The sequence below is a fragment of the Pseudopodoces humilis genome, chromosome 7 (genome assembly GCF_049639895.1).
Source record: "Pseudopodoces humilis isolate 2021_Gansu_Grassland_sample_001 chromosome 7, ASM4963989v1, whole genome shotgun sequence".
NCBI lineage: Eukaryota > Metazoa > Chordata > Aves > Passeriformes > Paridae > Pseudopodoces > Pseudopodoces humilis.
In genome coordinates this window covers 49,566,477-49,584,941 of record NC_142206.1, presented here as the reverse complement: position 1 = coordinate 49,584,941, position 18,465 = coordinate 49,566,477, and the positions used below count along the sequence as shown (strand labels likewise).

General features: G+C 37.9%; 1 long non-coding RNA gene across 1 annotated transcript; it reads right to left on the bottom strand.

The window, feature by feature from the left end:
- Nucleotides 1-6,699: 6,699 nt before the first annotated feature.
- Nucleotides 6,700-18,011, bottom strand: LOC148184029 (uncharacterized). The gene is made up of 2 exons (XR_015772970.1): nt 17,860-18,011; nt 6,700-7,736 (listed from the first exon to the last, which is right to left on the bottom strand). It is a non-coding gene; the product is annotated as an uncharacterized LOC148184029 (long non-coding RNA).
- Between the last annotated feature and the right edge of the window lie 454 nt (nt 18,012-18,465).

The following is an 18,465-nucleotide window of genomic DNA, read 5'->3' as shown; positions in this document are numbered from 1 at the left end:
TTTAAATGATTGATCCTAAAGTATAGAAATATCTGAGTCATTTATATAACTTTATTGAATAAAAGTATTCTGCAGTTTTAAGAAGAAATGGTGATATACAAAATAACCAATTAAAAAAAAATCTCATGGGCCAAATTTATCATTATTACCTTTTATTAGTATTTCATTTACACACTGTGATGTGTGGGAAGATTCACCCCAGTTTGAAACAAGCCATGACAATAGGAAAAGAGAGAGAAGACAAAGGTTCAGGAGATGAATTGCACAATTAGATTCTTAATCATAAACAACAAATATAAGCACAATTTTCAATTCAGGTTTTTAAACATTTTTTTTTCTTGCACATCACAAATATTTTAATCCCTTACTACACATCTGGAAGTCAAAATATGTAATATTAGCAGTTCCACTTTACAGCTGAGAAATTAGTGCACATTGAAGACTAGGATTTTATAGACAAAGGCCTCCAGTTTAGGGCACCTGGGACCTGGCAGATGAAGGTGTGAGTTACAAAATTATAAATGGAACTGCAGATCACCCACTTCTGAAGACCTATCAAACAGCTCTCCTCAAATACCTAGTGAGACCAGAGAGCTTTTTTTTGAAAATGCCATCCTAAGCACTCAATGGACCTCGGAGCTGCATCTTCCTGATTTCTCAACGTTGTTTGCATTCCCTGAGTGGGTTTTGGGGAGAACTGGATACCGAAGCTAAATGTTGCCCAGATGCCAAAGACGGTCCCTGCCTCTCTCCTCTGCACAGGACAGCCGTGGAGGTTTCTGCTGCGGCGAACAAGCCCAGGATGGCCCACGAACCACCCAGGCTGACCCAGTGTAGGATGTATTCCAACCTGGGCATTGGCAAACGCTAGTCCCTGGCCCCCGGCAGTGCGAGACGGGGCTCTGTGGTGTGACATCCTGCGGAGCTCCTGCTGCCACACCTGGGAGCCAGGCTGGGCTGAGCTAAGGGGAAGAGTGCCACCTACTGAAGCACGGGCTGGCAGCGCTCCGGGGAGTGCTGCTCCGGGGGGAGAGCCTGCACACGGCCGGACAGAAATGCTGCCCGCAGGTCTGAGCTAGGAAACAAACACACCCTACCGCACTGGAATGAAGTAAACAGATACGGCTGGATCGTTGAGCAGATGTTGCTGGGTATTAGCAGGCACTGTCATGCATATGGCAGTGCACAAGAGAATCATGTCTTTTAAAGGTCTATTAATGTTTATTTTTATATATACATTTTTATATATAATATATAATTGTATAATTAAATGTCTATTTAAATGCCATTTTAATTACATATTAAATACATTGACTTTTGATAGTCACTCAACTACAGAAAGGCTAGAGTGAGCTTTCCCCTCAACCATTTACCAATAGAGTTGCTGAAACCCATAAGAGGAGAGGACACAGTGGTTAATCATATCAAAGGAAAATGCAGATCTTAAGGACCTCCTGTTTAAGAATACTTTTTTTTTCCAGTACTTTTATGCATGCTTTTGTTTTAATCTTGGGACCCATCTGTCTATCTACACAATTTCATATCTATTATGCAGCTGCTTAGCTTGCACTGCTGAAATACTTCTTCAGTTCACTCAGTATGTCCTGTTTTATTTACAACCACAATCAAAATCACCTGAAACTGACATTTTTCATGTAGAATCCATTACGTGTCAGAGTGCTATGTTTACATCAATACTTAAAAATATGTACAAAACTTCTTTAGAAACCCAGCTAGCTTACTTTTCAGCCCTGCTCAACTTCTGAGATAATATGGAATTTAAATCTTTATATTTCAATATTTCAACCTCAAACATTTTCAAAAAACAAAACACCAAAACAGAATTGAAATGGTTAAACCTTTTATTATTCACAGTGCATTCATAGTAAATTGTGTAATAGTTTTCATGTCTTAATTACTTAAATTTTATATTGAGCTATAGTGATATTATCTCTCTTTTTGTCTCCATACAATTGTATTTTATAATAGCTTTTATTAGGGCCTACATGAATGGAATTTAAAATGAACACATCGTTTCTGTTACTTCTGCAGTTGAGAAAAGAGAGTGCTTTTCTGATATTTGGTGTGAAAAGTGCTTTCCTTTGTGTTTTATGACATACAGGAAATTGTATTAGTTAGGGACACATTTTGAGCAGCAATGTAGCTAAGAGGAGTACAGAGCACTTCTGTCACTTCTAGTGACTCCACCTCAGCCTGAAAGTGTGTACAATGCCCAGCATGAAATGGAATATTCCCCCTAGAGCAGCTTGATCTCATTCTCATTGAAATAAAAGCCAAAACTTCCACTAGCTTCCACAAGAGAAATATTGGAGTAGCAGATACATAAGCTAATGGTGTGTTTATACAATCTGCCTACCTGCCTTTGAAAGCAAGGTCAGCTCCCCCAGCTCCACCTCCTCTGCCAGCAGAGCATACCTTGATACCATTACGAGGTCCTCCATGGTCTGGGGTTGCTCCTTGCATTTGGGGTGCCTCCTTGAAACCTGGCTGCTAAGCCATTTCCTTCACCTTTACAAAATCCTTCCTAAAATCTGCCTTCTGTCAGCACACCTACACTCAATCTGTGTGTAGGATGTGCAAATAAATTTATTTAAATATTTGTTTTCAATTGTTAACAGAAATAGCAAGGTATGCACATCCAGGGCATAGGCACACAAACAAGATCCCACAAGGTAACGAGTTTCTGTTGAGCTGCAAGAATTGCCTGGATGCACACTGTTCCCCCTACAGCACTGCAAGGTGAGTCAAGTCAGCCTCACACACCTGCAGGGTGGGCTGAGCCCACTCCAATTACCGTGCATTTGTTGGAGGCTAAGAGGACGCAGGTGGGCACTACCACGCATCAGCTGGCACGTGGTAACCCTTTGATGCAGCTTGTTCATCCAAACTTGTTATTGTTACCCTGCCATTCCTCATTGGTAGTTTTGGAATTGTAATACAATAATTTAAAATGTGTGTATAAACATAGGCTATGAAATTAAGGAAGTGGGAACCTATTAGTTCTATTTAAAAAATCATTTAGACAGACGTGTGCCTATTCTTTCATCACAAGTTAATAAATTATATTTTAAAAGCCTATTTTCAAAAGTTTTAGTGGCAATGAAACATCATGAGATACATTGTTTACAGTTCTTACACCAGCAAAAGATGTCAACAAGAAAAAAGGGTAAGTTAAGAGCACCATTCTAAAACATTGATGGAAAAATTAAACATCTGAATTTCACTCCTCTCTCTTCAAATGTCTGTTGGTGAGCTCCAATCTTCCTATTCAATTGGTGGGCCAGATTCTGCCTTCATTTATCATATCAGTCAACTTTCACCCAATGCCAAAAGCCATGAAATGTCATCTTATTGTACACCACAGCTCTTTGTGTGGCTATCAGAGCTTGCTCAGAAGTTCCATTCGGTCTTTCTCTTGCTAAATGAAGTGCCTTCAATGCTGATCTCCAAGAACAGTTGCCCATTCGGAGTACTTCTTATTCTGAAAATGTGTTCCTTTTTCTCTCTCTCTTTTTTTCTTTTTTTTTCTTTTTTTTTTCTTTTTTTTTTTTATTATTATTATTATCATGTCCACACTGTTAGTAAACATAAAGGGTTTCTCCAGGAAGAAATTTTACCACTTTTTGTTTGGGTGTTATATGGATGTTCAGAATAGAAATCAAGAGTACAAAAATAGATTTTCTTGATTTATGAGACATTCCTGTTTTCAATTCACCATCAGTATGTGCAGACACGATGCAGTCAAGAAATGAAGCATCTGGTTCTCCCACGTTTCATTTATGAACTTTAGCACCAGATGTAAATCATTCATAAAATCCCAAAGTGTTGGAAGAGTCTCTTCCTTCATTTTAACAAACATATATTCCAAGTACTGTACCTAACACTTCACATCATTTGTTACAAGTGATGAGATCTGAATTTTAATGACTTCCAGAAATAAATTTTAAGAAAGGAGGAAAGAGGAAGAAAAACAGGTAAGTGTGGCATTCCTTGTTTCTGACCATGAATTCGCTTTGAAACCAAAAGATGTCACTTTAAGTTATTATAAGAAAACTCTACATGTTATTACCTGCACACAAAATGTTTTGAAGAGAACAAATCTATTACCTTATATCTATTCTTTTCCCAAATCCTTTCCATTAGTGTCACATTCATGTCAGCAACTGCTGATTCAACTTCAAATCTGAATTGCTTTCCTGTTCTCATCCGCCAGTCGCCCTTCCTCTCCTCCTTCAATCCTCCTTTCAGTCCCATTTGTTCAGAGAGCCCCTCTTGCCTTTCTCTCAACATATGTAATCTCTTCCTCCTCCCTTCCCACTCCTTTGTTTCACTATGTGCATTGAATTTCATAGGATAACTCACACTTTGGGAATTAAGCACCTGCCAAAATAATTATGGGATCAAGGCCTATTCTTTCTGTCAAGGAAACCTGTCTTCTTTGCGTACAAGAATCCTTTCAACAATATGCATTAGACAACGCTTTCAACAACAAATCAGTCTTTTCTGGCCCTTTTAAATGCTGCATTTCTTACATATTAATTTAGCTGCAGAGTTTTCAGGCGTGGGTTTCATGCTCTGAGGTTGCCTTACAATGTGGCAAGCTGAGGACGTGCTAAGGAGGTGCACAGCAGATACAGCAAAAAGGCTCTTTTACAAAGGACCTCTTGATGGAGAAACCTCTAGCTGAGGGAACAGAGAAGGCAAAAGGATTCACAGTATCACAGATCTTCCCTTTCCACCTTGCTGCTTTTCTGCCATTCAGTGCAGCTCTCTTTGCTGTCCTCTCTCTCACTGTACAGTTGCTTAACTGCTAAACTTCTACCTCAAGATGGGTGCAGTTAGCCTCAGTGCACAGACATCAACAGTAGAAAAAATAGGGTAATATCCAGATAGTTTGGGTAACAAACCCCTGTATAAAATTTTTTTAAAGGAATTTTCCTTTTACTTCAGCAATATCTGGCATTTTAATTTTTTTTTAATAATATCTAGAGGACTAGTCACTACTGTAGCTGAGCACCTAGATAATACCACATTTAGTGCCAAGAATGAACTTGAGACAAGGAAGAACTTTCTCACCAGTGGCCAGACTGTAGGTAGGCTACATGAACTGATGGGGCTGTGGAGCAGCCTCCAAATATCCCCCAGCCTGATGTGCAACACGTTCTGCAAGGACATGCTGGGAATTTAGCGAGTTGCTTTTGTTAGTCTGGGAGCACAGCAGGGGCAAATCCAAGGCTGTAAATCTCATGCAGAGATCACAGCTGCAGTCATAGTGCACAGTTTATAGCACTAGATGCAGATCAGTTGCTTGGGTGCCCAAAGTCCTTGGGCAGAGAAAGATTCTTTCCAGTCAGTCTCTTGCAGCCTTGTTCTCCAGCACAAACACCAATTGTTCATCCCCTGCCCAGGGACAGTTAGTTCCCCTTAAAATTTGAGGGAGAAAAAAGAGAAAAGAGAAAAAAAAGAAAAACAGTAATATCTTCTCTTTCAGGCAAAACTCAGCAACTTTTGAAGCAGAGCAGATGTTCAGGAGTGTGGGGAGAAAAAGTTGCGCTGCACAATTTAAGGCACAGAATGAATAATACTGTATCAAATCAAAACTTCAGGGGAGATTTAGGTAGACACACTATGAACGCTGAAGCTGAAACCCAGCCTGAACATGGGGAGTTAACCTCTCCATTCCTGAGAAATATGATACAGGAACTTAACTGCTAAGCATCTCAGCCTCCTACGTCACCCTGTTGCCAGGAGCAGAGCTGACAGCCCGCTGGGACAGGGTTTATGGGAGCCAGAGTGCCCACAAACCACCTGCTCTCTGTGGCCAGGACAGCCCCTGGCAGGTGTTAAAGGTGAGCTGTCTCAAGGCTTCACCTTACAGCCTCTGGCCCAGTCATCAACTAAAACCAGTGCCTGACCTGGCAGTGTGGGGGCTGCATGATGCAGATGCTCATGAATTGCTATCAGATGTGGTCAAGCCTGGAGGAAAGGTACTCCATGGGTGGAAACCAGTATTTTTTAAAAAACATGCTTTTGTTTTGTTTTGTTTTTGTTTTTTTTTTAAAGAAACAGTTTTGGAATAATTTTAAAACAATTTAAGATTATCTGCTATAAGAGAAATATTGCTGCAAACTTCCAATGTTCCATCAATCAAAATTTTTGAGTGATGAAATTTTAAATTATAGTAGAAAAACGTCAAGACCACTTTTTTTCTTGGAAAAATAAAAAGAGGATCATTTCTATGGATAATTTTCTGTTTCCTAATTTGCCTCCTTACAACCCAAAATTCATCTAATTCATTACTATATGTAGACTGATGATCATGATTGCCATGTATAAATATAAAAAGGTGATCAGTTGTGCTCCAAGAGGTTTCCCTGTTAAAGATGATCATTCCAAACCTCATAACTATGTCTTCCTTGCAAAAATTCCAAAGTTTTAACTATACATATATTTATAAGGATACTGTCAGGCTCCTTTTAATTTTGGTATTTTTAGGTAATACTCATCCATGTTCTGTAAGCCCTATCCACATGGAATGGGTGTCTTTTTCTATAAGTTATTCTTGATGACTTCAATAGACCTATTATGATGCAAGATCCTTAATTTCAATGAGTATTTGACTATGGCTTCTGTATTCTGAAAGTGACTAGTGGCAAACAGTGAATAATGTACAAACACTTCGTCATAATTTTTTTTATTTATTTAACCCAAACTTTAATTTCTTTTCAAAACAGGCATAAATATTACACCTTTATCATATTTTCTCTTTTTCATTTTATCTATAGCAGCAATCCAGCCAAAGGAAAAAAACGTATTAGGAACAACATCAGTTCAGATAAGTCATGCCTGCTATTTGGGAAATACCACCAATTTTATTTTATTCCCCACCTTCATACAATGTCAGAGGTTGCAGCCTGGGCCTTTCAGAACTCTACAAGCACTACTTACAGTCTCATCCTAGACCCATGGTGCTTGGGTGGTCTGTCTCAAACTAACCAAGGCTGGAATACCACCTCCTTGATCCATAATGCGCTCATCCATTTCACTTGTCTGCTCAGACATCCCACACTAATGATTTATTTGCAGAGGTGAAGCTAGAAAAACCTCCCCCCTTCCAAACACATGTACACATATTTTTATAAACTGGCTGAAATATTCAGTAACTTCCCAGTGGGGAATGGGGTTTCCCCCTCCCTCTCCTACATGTTCTATACGGTTTCCATTATTATTTGATAAATGTGTTATGACACACTATTTACCTCGGTCAGCAGCTCTGGGGAGCTTTGTGCAGCTTTGCTCCCCACCTCTGCCACCCACTAGATATTTCACAAATAAATCACATTCTCAGATTAAGACAATACAGTTTGGTTCGAGAAAGGGAGAAGAGAGGTAGGAAGAAATTTGCTGTAGGAGGCTTTGGTTTCATTTCTCTCTTTCACTTCTGAGTCATATGGAGCTAGTCCTCAGCCTGTAACAGTGGTGCTGCCTCAGTCAACTCCTTTTTTTCTTTCAGGGGTAGGAAGGCACTCTCTGTTCAATGTGCTAATTATCCATGCTTGAGGCTCTCAGAGAAATATTCAGAGCTCAGTTTTCGATGCAGGAAGGAGCAAGTCTGTCTCTTGTAATGCGCATGTTCACAGGTATTGAAACAATCTTTTCCAAGGGCAGGAAGTGAGCCAAGATGTACTGTGTGAAAGAAGGTTTGCAGTCCTCTTCTGCTGAAAAGAAAAAAATATATTTAAGGTGAATGATCACAGACAGTTTTGCATGGACTTGCTCAGTAGCATATTACAAGCAAAATTTGTGGGGGTGAGGATGTTACCTTCCAAAGTAGTTACTAAATGACATTACTGCCACAGCTGCACATACTCTCAAAATAAGGCTTGTCAGGGAAAACTGAGTGTCATTGCAACTTCTTTTTATATGAATTTGATACCAAAATACCAGGTCACCGTGAGTAGGGTCTGCAGACACAGTGAGTGGTTTGGAAAGCATTTAGAAATCAATGATGCAGATGTGTGTGCACATAGGGTGTGTCCAAATGGGGCGGTATCAAACCTGATTAAGTGTGTTTGCTTGAAATCCACTGAAAATAAGATATTTTCTAGAGTCACGGACTGACCTTCCAAAATCAAACACAACCAAAAGCTCAAATGAAATTTGGTCCAGGAGAAAAAGCAGCCAGCTGTAGAAACTGAGTGTTCCAGAGAACACCACTGTTGCAAGTGCTGCCTTGCTAATCCTACCAACGCAGAGCACTATCTGTAGAAAGGGCAGGAATCCAATCACAGTATTGTTGATTCCACATTCAAAAAGTATGAATTAATAGTCTCCTTTTCTTTGTCATAAATTAAAAATAAAAATAACAAGACTGACTGAGAATCACAGGATTTTTCTAGTTTTTCTTCTGTGTTTTACAGTTGCAATAATTTTTAAAAATAAGTGAATTATGATAGAAGTATACTAGTATAAGGAAAAGGGTGCAAGTGCTTCCGATGATTTCAGGGTGCTTGACAGGGTTCCTCAGTTAACTTAGTGGAAAAGCACCTTTGAACTATGCTCAAGGTGAAGTATATCATGGGCACCACTGCTGCCTTCTCCACACCTTCACTCTCAGATAGCCAGAGTCCTTGCAATCCTTCTTTGAGCTCACTAACAAAAGCAGCATGGGGAGGTCCTCCCTTCAGGGCTACGTGGCTCAATGCTCGTGACTTTTTCCCCTTCTTCTGTGCTTGTATAGAAATTTGAAGGGTTTTTTGCCCAGTATTTTCTCTTACATCCATCAGAGGAGGTGAGAGCTATGCTTTCTCACCAATGCTTCCAGGCTAGGTTTCACCCTTCAGTTAAGATAAGTCAGTCTTCAAAGTAGAGTAATCACAGACCTTCTGTTCTAGTAGTTCTAAATACCAGACCTCTGTACAGGGATGCAGAACTGCAACTGGTTCCTATTCTGTACATCCTAGAATAGAAACCCGTTACAGAACAGTGCCTGCTAACTGAATTTGCAGATGCAACAAAGCCTTTCCCATCTCCTACATATGTTTGGAATATAATTCCTATCCCTAATGTCCTCTGTGACATTACAGTGAAAGATAAATGTGTTCACATTTATAAGCAGTAACCTCAATAATATGAAATGTGGGTATTTCCCTATGAACACAGAAAAGTAAAACCCCAGTAAAAGCATCCCCCCCCTATTCCAATATTAAGGAAGAATTTTGGAAAATTTTTGTCACAGTTAATATTTAAAGATCTGAGCTGTGTAATGAATGGAATTCTGTACTCTGACTGATTACAATTATACATGGCATTAAGTAAAAAAACATGGTATGCTGATGTAAGTGGACATGGCACACTCTACAGATGATAATTCCTGTCTGTGTCAGTAACAATATGAAGAGAAAAGCAAATCACAGGAAAAATCCTACCAGATAATTGAGAGATAAGAATTAGTTACTGGGAAAAAAATTTGGAATATCAGTTTGATTTGGTAACTGTCTCAAATGCCAATATTGGGGTTTCAGCATAACAATTTACGTTTTTGTGGTTATTGAGTCCAGATTGTCATGGTGTGTGTGTGCTCCTGTGCATTTGTTTCTCCTTAAGCATGTTGAAGACACGAGCATCAGTGATAAAAAGAAGATCAAATCCATCTCAACATGTTATTATAATGGAATTGTCAGATTTTCACTTTCTGTTCATGAGTCTGTTAAAATACAAAAATAATTAAAGTAAAGCAGGTGAAGTATACATGTTGCTTTCCTAATAAGAAGCAGGTTATTTGTAAAAATCACCTGTCTAAAAAATAAATCAGATACTATGGACAGTTATCAAATTTCAAAGATGAATCAATAGAAAAAAAAAGTAAACAATTCTATGCTGATAGTTTTTGTAGCTATTCTTCCCACTTGCATATTTTAAAAAATGAAAAAGTTTGTAAAAGCAGTCAGATAATTTCATCAGAAGAAAAATTAAACCCCCATGTCATACAAATGTTTATCCTATATCCTTCATTTTCCCTGTCAGAACAGTGCCCCAGTGAGGAAAAGATAATTCTCACTATAGTTAGCCCAGGAGATGGCTGTTTGACTAGCCAGCTAATTTTGGCTTGCTGAGGGATAATTAGCATAAACTATTTTTTCTAGACACTGACTCATTTTCATTAAACTTACAGGAATTTAAAAAGGGACTTCCACTCCTCAATCAAGTTTGTCAGATCTGGGCCTTGTTTTGGGCTGACTTTGCTCACAGCAGACAAACAGTATTGTTGCACAAACCTTCATTCCTAAGGGGGCTGAAGCAGAAGCTCAAGTGCCTTTAAGAAGGGGCAAAACCTGAGTACTCAGAATAAGGTTATAAATTAAACTAAAGGAATTTTTTGAGCCTAGACAGAACTGAAAGATTTTCACCAGGAAAAGTGAAACCAGGTTTGCAGTAGCTTTATATTGCAATTCCTTTTTTCCCACACCTCTTTCTGTCAGTGTGTATCATCACCATCCCTAACATCACGAAGTCTCCGTTGCCATCCCATTCTTCGACTTCCTCTCTCAAGTCCACGAGGATGACCCAGGTGTATAACACTCCCAGATCCTCCTGTGCCTGCAGGGCAAGGGGCAGGCTGTGCTGTGCTGAGCTGCGAGCCCAGCGATGCCTGCCAGGACAGCCACTGCAGGGGGGACAGTGGCCAGCACAGCATGGCACATGGAGCAGGGGATGGCTGCAGCAGAATCACAGCCCTTTTCTCACCAGGGTGAAAAAGAGATGTCCTTGGTACCAGCTTGGTACAAACATCAGCTTTTAGGAAATGACTTAAGAACTTTGTATTTCTGAGACTACTAACACCTCAACAAATTTTATGGAGAGCGGCCAACAGCTTACACAGTTGGTGGAGGCAGGAGCTGATAGACAGGTAAACATCATGATAGCGCGTCTCACTTCCTTAAAAAACAGACTAAAAAGATGAGGAGACTCATGTTCACCTGGTTATAAATGATTTCCTGCCACTAGGCTGCGTTTCTTTGACCCCAGTCATTTAATATGTTTGTTTTTCCTTATGTTGTCTAATAGCAGTTTGGCAGCCACCCTCCCTGTGACAATGACTCAGTGTGCTGCTTTTCCTGTCTTATTCTATGAAACACATCATTTGATGTGACTAGCACAGCTCATTTTGATGAGTCACAAAGCCAGGAAATATGAAGAAAATGCAGTTTTCTGAAGGGTGAAGTTCAAACAAATGTTAGAAATAATATAGTTTAAAAAAATTTCTTCATATTCAAATTGTGCATATGGTATAGTTCATGTCTATCTACCTACATGGTACAAAGTATTTTTCTGCTTTAACATTCATTACAACATGTCTGAATAATCTGGAAGATGGATAAGGAGAATACATGGAAGGACATTCTCTCTGTCCACGGTACACAGGTAACATCCATTTTCTGACACTCTTGACAATCCTCACAAAACTGAGCCTCACTTTCTATATCCTAAAATGCAGTCTGTAATTTCTGCCTTTATTTCAGTTCATGTTTTAAGAAACTTGTATGCTAATTTTATAGGTCCAATTAAAAAAAAAAAAAAAAAAGTAAAAAAAAACCAAACCCCAAAAATCCTACCCCCAATCCACTTTTTCCATCCTAGAGCTATAATCACAAAAATATTCTTCCCCTTTAGATGTTTTCCTTACCTACATAGGATGGGAAACTATATGGATTTTCACATTTCTTCTTATAGGAGTCCTCATAATTGGGAAAGAAATTGGCCAGAGAAAGGGAGTTGCCTCAACCTTCCTCCTTTCTCTGACCTCAAGCGGCTACCAACTCCTCCAGCAAGAGTAGAATGGGGAGTGGAGAGGAACCAGGACAATAATACTGCTCTTTACACTGCTTCTTAACATTGTTTCACTGGATTGAAGAAAATTCCCTCTGCTGCAGCCACTCCTTCACCAAGGATGTGGAGAGGTTATAGATGCTTTTATTACTGCTGTATTCTTCAGAATACAGGAAAGTTTTCTCATCATCTCCCTTGACAAAAGCAACAGCTTGAAGATCAGGAATGCAATAACAGCTCTTCCCCTGCCTCCCCTCCAGTGCCCCCAGAAGTTTGCATTGCCACACACATCAGGAGATGTGTCACATTTCTCCTCCTTCCTCCTCTCAGGAGCTAATGGTGAAATACAGAAAGCTTGTAGGTAACACCACAAAAAAAATCACTGCTTGCTGCAGAAAGCGCACAGGAGCTCTGTCTATCAAAGCAGAGATCATTTGAGCTGGACACCAGCAAGAGCCAAAATTATCTGGCCAGAAAATCTCTGCAAGAGTCTGCAGCTACAAACAGCCAGGCCACCAGTGAGCAGTGCAGGACTGTAGGGCATGGTCACCACAGCCTATTTCTTTCTAAAGGCAGAGAAATAATCAAAGTGAGCACCATCACCTCCTCTCCAATTATGACCAAGTGCACGCACTATAGTGCACTCTTCTGAATAAAAATAATGTACTTATTTGAAAATAAAGCATGTTTTTTTAATTTTTTTTTTAAGGAAATGGCAGAGAACCAAGTGCACAAGGCCAAACTTTCCAATAAATGAGATTTATTGTGGGAAAAAAAGTCCAATAATTACATTTTCAGGGGAAAGGTCATTATTACTTAGAAAGAGGTTAATAGAACAATATTAATGTCTTTTTACAGGGCAAAAGAGATAGATGCAGCATTAATATGAATGAAAACAAGAATGAGAATGCTCCCTGTTACCAAAGTTTAGACTGAAAATTCACAAGGTCAAATTCATCTTTCATATTCCCCAAAATAAAGAATTAGACAGTATAAAATGTTATCGAGCCTTTGCATTCAATGAGTTTAACAGAAAGTAGAGAGAGAAAGTGATCAAAAGTTTTAGCCTGAAGCCAACAATTAGAAGCATGGCTCCAGTTCTGTGTTTCTGGGAGACTCTAAGGGAGGATTGTTGAAGATAAAAGTCAACATGAATCCATCATTGAAGTTTTACTAAAGCAAATGTGGCAATTCTGTCTATTTGGCCCGTATTTCAGATTAGACTAATTTTCTAAAGTAATGGAAAATTTCCAGAGATAAAAAATAATTTTAATATACATTAATAATAATATTACATTACACATCCGTAATGCTGTCCATGCAAAAGTCTTAAAATACTTTATAAACACTTAATTAAGCCTCTCAACACCCTGAGAAGTAGATGATTTTTTTCAACTATTCCTCAACTGGAGAATCTAAGGCATAGACAAATTAACACAAAACATTTCCCTCAAGTTATGTAATGGCTAGAACTGGTTACAATAAACCATGTAGGAATGAAGAAGGCATGTGCAACAAATGTTGCCAAAATAAAATAATTTTTCTGTCAAAACAAAAAATGTACTGCCTGCTTTACCAAGTTTAAGCACCCAAAATTCTCATAAATACATCGAATAATTTTTCCTTATGAATATTTTTATGTACATACACAATATATATTGTCTACAAATAAATAAATAGGCAAACTAATAAATAAATGAAATGTGTTTATTTAAAATGCATGTTGCAAAAATATTGCACAGCCTCATTGACAAAACTAGCTAAATGTAAAAATATTACACCCCAAGAATCTTGACTGTTAATCCCCTTGACCCCCTTAATAGCCTTGGCCACTAATACTGATTTTCCCTTTTACATGGTGCTGAGCAAGGGAGAAAAGAGATATCCAAAGGTGATTTTAAAGATGGTTACTATCATCTGTCATGCACACGTGTAAACTATTAGCATGTTTTAACTACAAGGCTAAGCAGGATCTGTCTAACTAGTAATTCCATCCTGAATACGCTCAGCAGTACCACACCAGGACTCACAATTATGTAAGTTTGCTATTAAAATGCAACTTGGAATCTACTGCTAAATCTCCATAGTGACAAATACACTGAAAAGCTGTCCTACTTTGGAAGATTAAATTTACTTTATTTTTGGTTATTGTATCTAAACACTGTAACTTGATTATTGTACTCTCACTGATTCAGTTTTACTTTACCAAGCACCTCAGACAAGAATTTGCAGGAAGTCACAGTCATGCTGTGAAACATATATATTTAGGACATCATTTCAGAATACTGTAATTATAAGTATTTGAAGTCAAAACTCATAATTGTGCATGGTGAGAGAAAACTGAGGAATCTTTTTGTTGAGTGGTTTGGCTGTAAAGTTCCACCAATCCCACCAGGCTCTGCAAGTTTCAAAGCAGATGTCTTTATATTATTTGGGATGCAATTTTGTCATGGATTTAAATAAATAAAATTATTCAATGGCTACAATTCTAATTAAATCCTGTCATGAAACTTATTTTACTATTAGTACTGCATTGTACAGTCTTTTGAGGAAGATATTGCTTAACATAATATAATGGGGGAGATTAATGTAAGACATTAACTCTTCAATCCTTACTCTTATACTATGTTCTTCATATACTGATCAGGTAAAAGGATGGATAGTAGCATCTTAAAGGCTTCCTCTTTTGTGCTGTATTCCCCCGAGTAAAAATATGATGTCTAGCCTTCCTCACATTGAATTTATTGGTTTGGTCAATAAGAAAGGGCTTTTGGAAGAAAACCTTTAATAAAAGTTAAGGTAAATTAAATTGAAAAAAGTATAATGTGAACAGGATATCATGTAACAACACGTAAGGGCTTAATTTTCCCAATTCTAAGGCAAGACTGGGTGAAATCTAATAAATCACAGCAGCACAGCACCACATGGAAATCAGCATCTTACCTAGACAGAAGTTACAACTGATGACTTAGCAACACAAACCCTAAGATCCTTTACTATTAATGAGGTACCCACTCACCACAGCTCTTACCAGGCACCACAAAACTCTGCAAAGTAAGAACATTCACGAGTTTTGGCTATCGCAGTGCATGCAGTCTGCAGAGAATCACACGGGTAGTTCAGCTTCCTTAGCTGCTGCCAACAAAAGCAGCCAAGTGAGAAGGACACACAGATCTGGGTTCCCTCCCCAGCTCTTCCACCTCGTCAGGAAATCCCTCTAATTTCACTGGTTTCTGCCTGGAAAAATGGCTTTCTGCAAGGAGTTTTAAAGAGAAACAGGAGCTTTAAAAAGAGATTTCAGAAACACCCAGGTGCAATTCAGAGCTTGATGCTGAAAGTATTTTGTTTTCTGAGGCTTTTATTTTCTTCCTTGCCATCTTCATAGGTAGATAAATAATTCATTTTTTTTTTATTTTTTTTGTTCAAATAGAGATATTTCTTAAACATTTTCCTCTTCCTGCCCCTAAAACTGACTTTTTGCACAGTCAGTATTGAAATCTACTTACATTTCAAACTCTGTGGTATTATGTGATTTTGTTGGACACAGAGATGGATACAAAGGAACAATAGGTGTTGCAAATATTTTAAAAATAAGCCGTTTCAAGTACTTTAATCTTAAAAAGTACTTACTCAATTTAATCACAATCTTCATAAAGTACTCAAGTTGTCAGTAAGACTTAACCCTAAAAATGTGAACGCAGAGGGATTTTTATGGGCTTGTTGGTGGGGGGTTTTAACATTTTAATTTTTTTTAATTTATCACTGAGTTGTTGGAGAAGGGGAAATGTCTTACAACAGGGCTGTAGCTGAATGCTTAATTAGGAACAGCTAATCACCATTTCAAGTGAGCTGGAGAGTTACATAACTGTTGCCATTCCTACAGATAAAGACAGTTTAACTTGGCTTCCTATGGAAATAAGTTTTATGTAACAGTTCTGTCTGTGTCTCCATCTTTCTTTTCTCTCCCCTTTACTTTCCCTTCAACAAAAGGCTGAACCATTAGCCAGTTTGAACTTGAGGGCTCCAAAATTATATTCCTACTGGTTTTATGGAGACATCTGATGAGATAAGAGAGAGAAACCTAAATCACAGCCCTGGTTTTCTCTAAAAGAAGCAGAGAAAGTTACAGACAAAGTTAAAACTTAATGTGAGATGACTATTTGTAATGCCTGAGCTGCCAAACAGCTTGACTGCTTTGGATTCCATGTGCTCAATTTCCCTGTACAGAGAAGTAAGCAAGCAATTTTCTGGCCTAGCAGAGGCAAACAGATGATTGTGTTCTCCTGGGTCAGTGCAGGTCACTCTGGCCTTACTCCAGGCTCAAAACATAGTCCTTTAGGAAACATGGCCACAATAAAATAAAGTTGAATGGTAGAAGCAATCTTCCATTTGTTTGATTACTAATACATGCTATATTGGCTTGTCTTTTATGTTAACTGAAAGCAATGACAAAAGCTGATACATGATGAACTATCCAGAGGTGTTCATAATCATCTGCTCCAATGTGTGCTGAGGCAGAGTCAGGCCTACACTGAGAGTGATTCTGAAAATCAGATCCCAGCATGATAAAGATTTATATATTCCTAGAGTAAACATCTGGACAGGACAACCTTCCTCACTGGTAAGAAAAACTACTCTGATATTAATAAATACTCTGGTTCAATCCTAGTGCTGTTGTCTATGATTTGGAAATTCAAAGGGGAGAAAAACATTTAAAACAAGCATTCATTTTAGCTGTGAAGTATTCTTTTCATTTTTACGTTTCTCACAGATGTGCAAGAAACACACTTTCAACAAAATATAAGCCCAAACAAAAAATTCCTGAGTTTTCAGAAATATTTGAAAATTGCTAGATTTTGAAGCCAACAAATCCCATGGATCATTATCTTCACTGGTGTAAAATAAAAGCCCAGATTCTCACGTTTTGTGAGACCTCACATGAAGATTTAAGTATTGTAGTCCATGTTCATAAACAACCTAGAAGGAGGTACATCTAGTCAGAATTTTAATCTAGTTTCATCATTGTGTTACTTCAGTAACTTCATATATCATTATACTGTTGAGGACGAATTTTCTCTCATATCTTTAACCTGGTCAGTCTGACCAGCCAGGGATGAAACTGATAAAAGGTGTGAAACACTCATGGCATCATTCCATGGGTGAGCTACCATAAACCTACTGAGCCAGGGATGCAAAATATTTGTTCCCCATAGGAGTGTTTTTCCCAACTCTGTGCACTGTTTTACTCTGCTGGTATATGGTTGTGATTTTCCTGTCTCCTTTCTGAGTTGCAGTTCACAACAGACCCATTTTAATATTATTTCAGATAGAATTAAACAGAGAACAGTTTTGTGGTGTTCAAAAACCAAACATAAGAGACAATCAGAATTGTTCCTTTTGAGAGAGAGGTGAGGGGAAAAGGTATAAAGCTTGTGAGATGACTGAGCCATATATTTGCTGATAAAAATATTATTTTGGTATGAGGTGAAAAAACCCACCATTTTTTTACCAAAGATAAAATCATTAGAAGACTTACAGAAATACAGGTATGTCTCTCTCAGCTTTATAGTAAGGTTGCACAAATCATAATAAGGTGTATACTCAGAGCATAGCATTCGAGAATCAGTATAGAAGATAAATATAGTATAAAAAATATAAGTGATCTGTAATTTAAATGTCCTCGAGCAATGAAACATTTTAAAAAAGTATAAAGATTCATATAATGCCTCAAACATTTGCATGTAAAAAAGAGTAGTAATGTTCCTTGTATTAGAAAAGAAATTAATAGTTTCATCAAGATTTTAACCTTATAAAAATTTTTTCTTATGGCTATAGAAATGTACTTAAGTATTTAAATCACCTGTCAGATGTAAACCTACTTGAGTACTGACACTTTAAAAATATAATGTGAAATCAGATATCATTTATACTTGCTAGAATTTTTCATGTTGACTTGTAACATATGAATGGGAAAGCTAGATGCAAAAACAGTAGATTTTCAATTTTTACCTTTTTTTCTCACTAATTTCCAGAATGTAATTCTGCCCCCAGCTGGTTAAGACATAGCTGACATAGGAGATTGAAAGTGAGAGAATATTGAACCTATGAACTCTGCTTCTTCTCAGATGATGACTACAATTTGCATGCAAAGTATCAGCAGCTTTAGTGCTCAGCACAGGTGCTAATAGATTCTAAGTTCTTTATGTAAGTATATACTGCGCCCTCTTCATTATAGCACTAATAGCTCAAAGGTGAAACTGTTTTCAGGAAACAGAGTTCATTGATTACTCCTACAGAACATTACAATTAATGACATCAGCCGTGGTAGTCACTACACCTGTATCAGATCAGCTGAAAAGCAGAAATTTAATACATGCTCCACCAACAGATTCCAGAAAGTTACATACAAATACTGCCTGAAATAGATTTTTACATGCTTATGTGTCTTGCTATTGCTCTTTTTTTCTTCAGATTCTTAGGCTGTCTTTTTGCAAACAGATCACATGTACTGAAAAATTTACGTGAGTTTCACTTATTTTTCATGTAGAACTGCAGGCCTTCCTTATCTCCCAGGAAGGAAGAAAAACAAAGGAAAAAGGAAGATACAGCAATAGA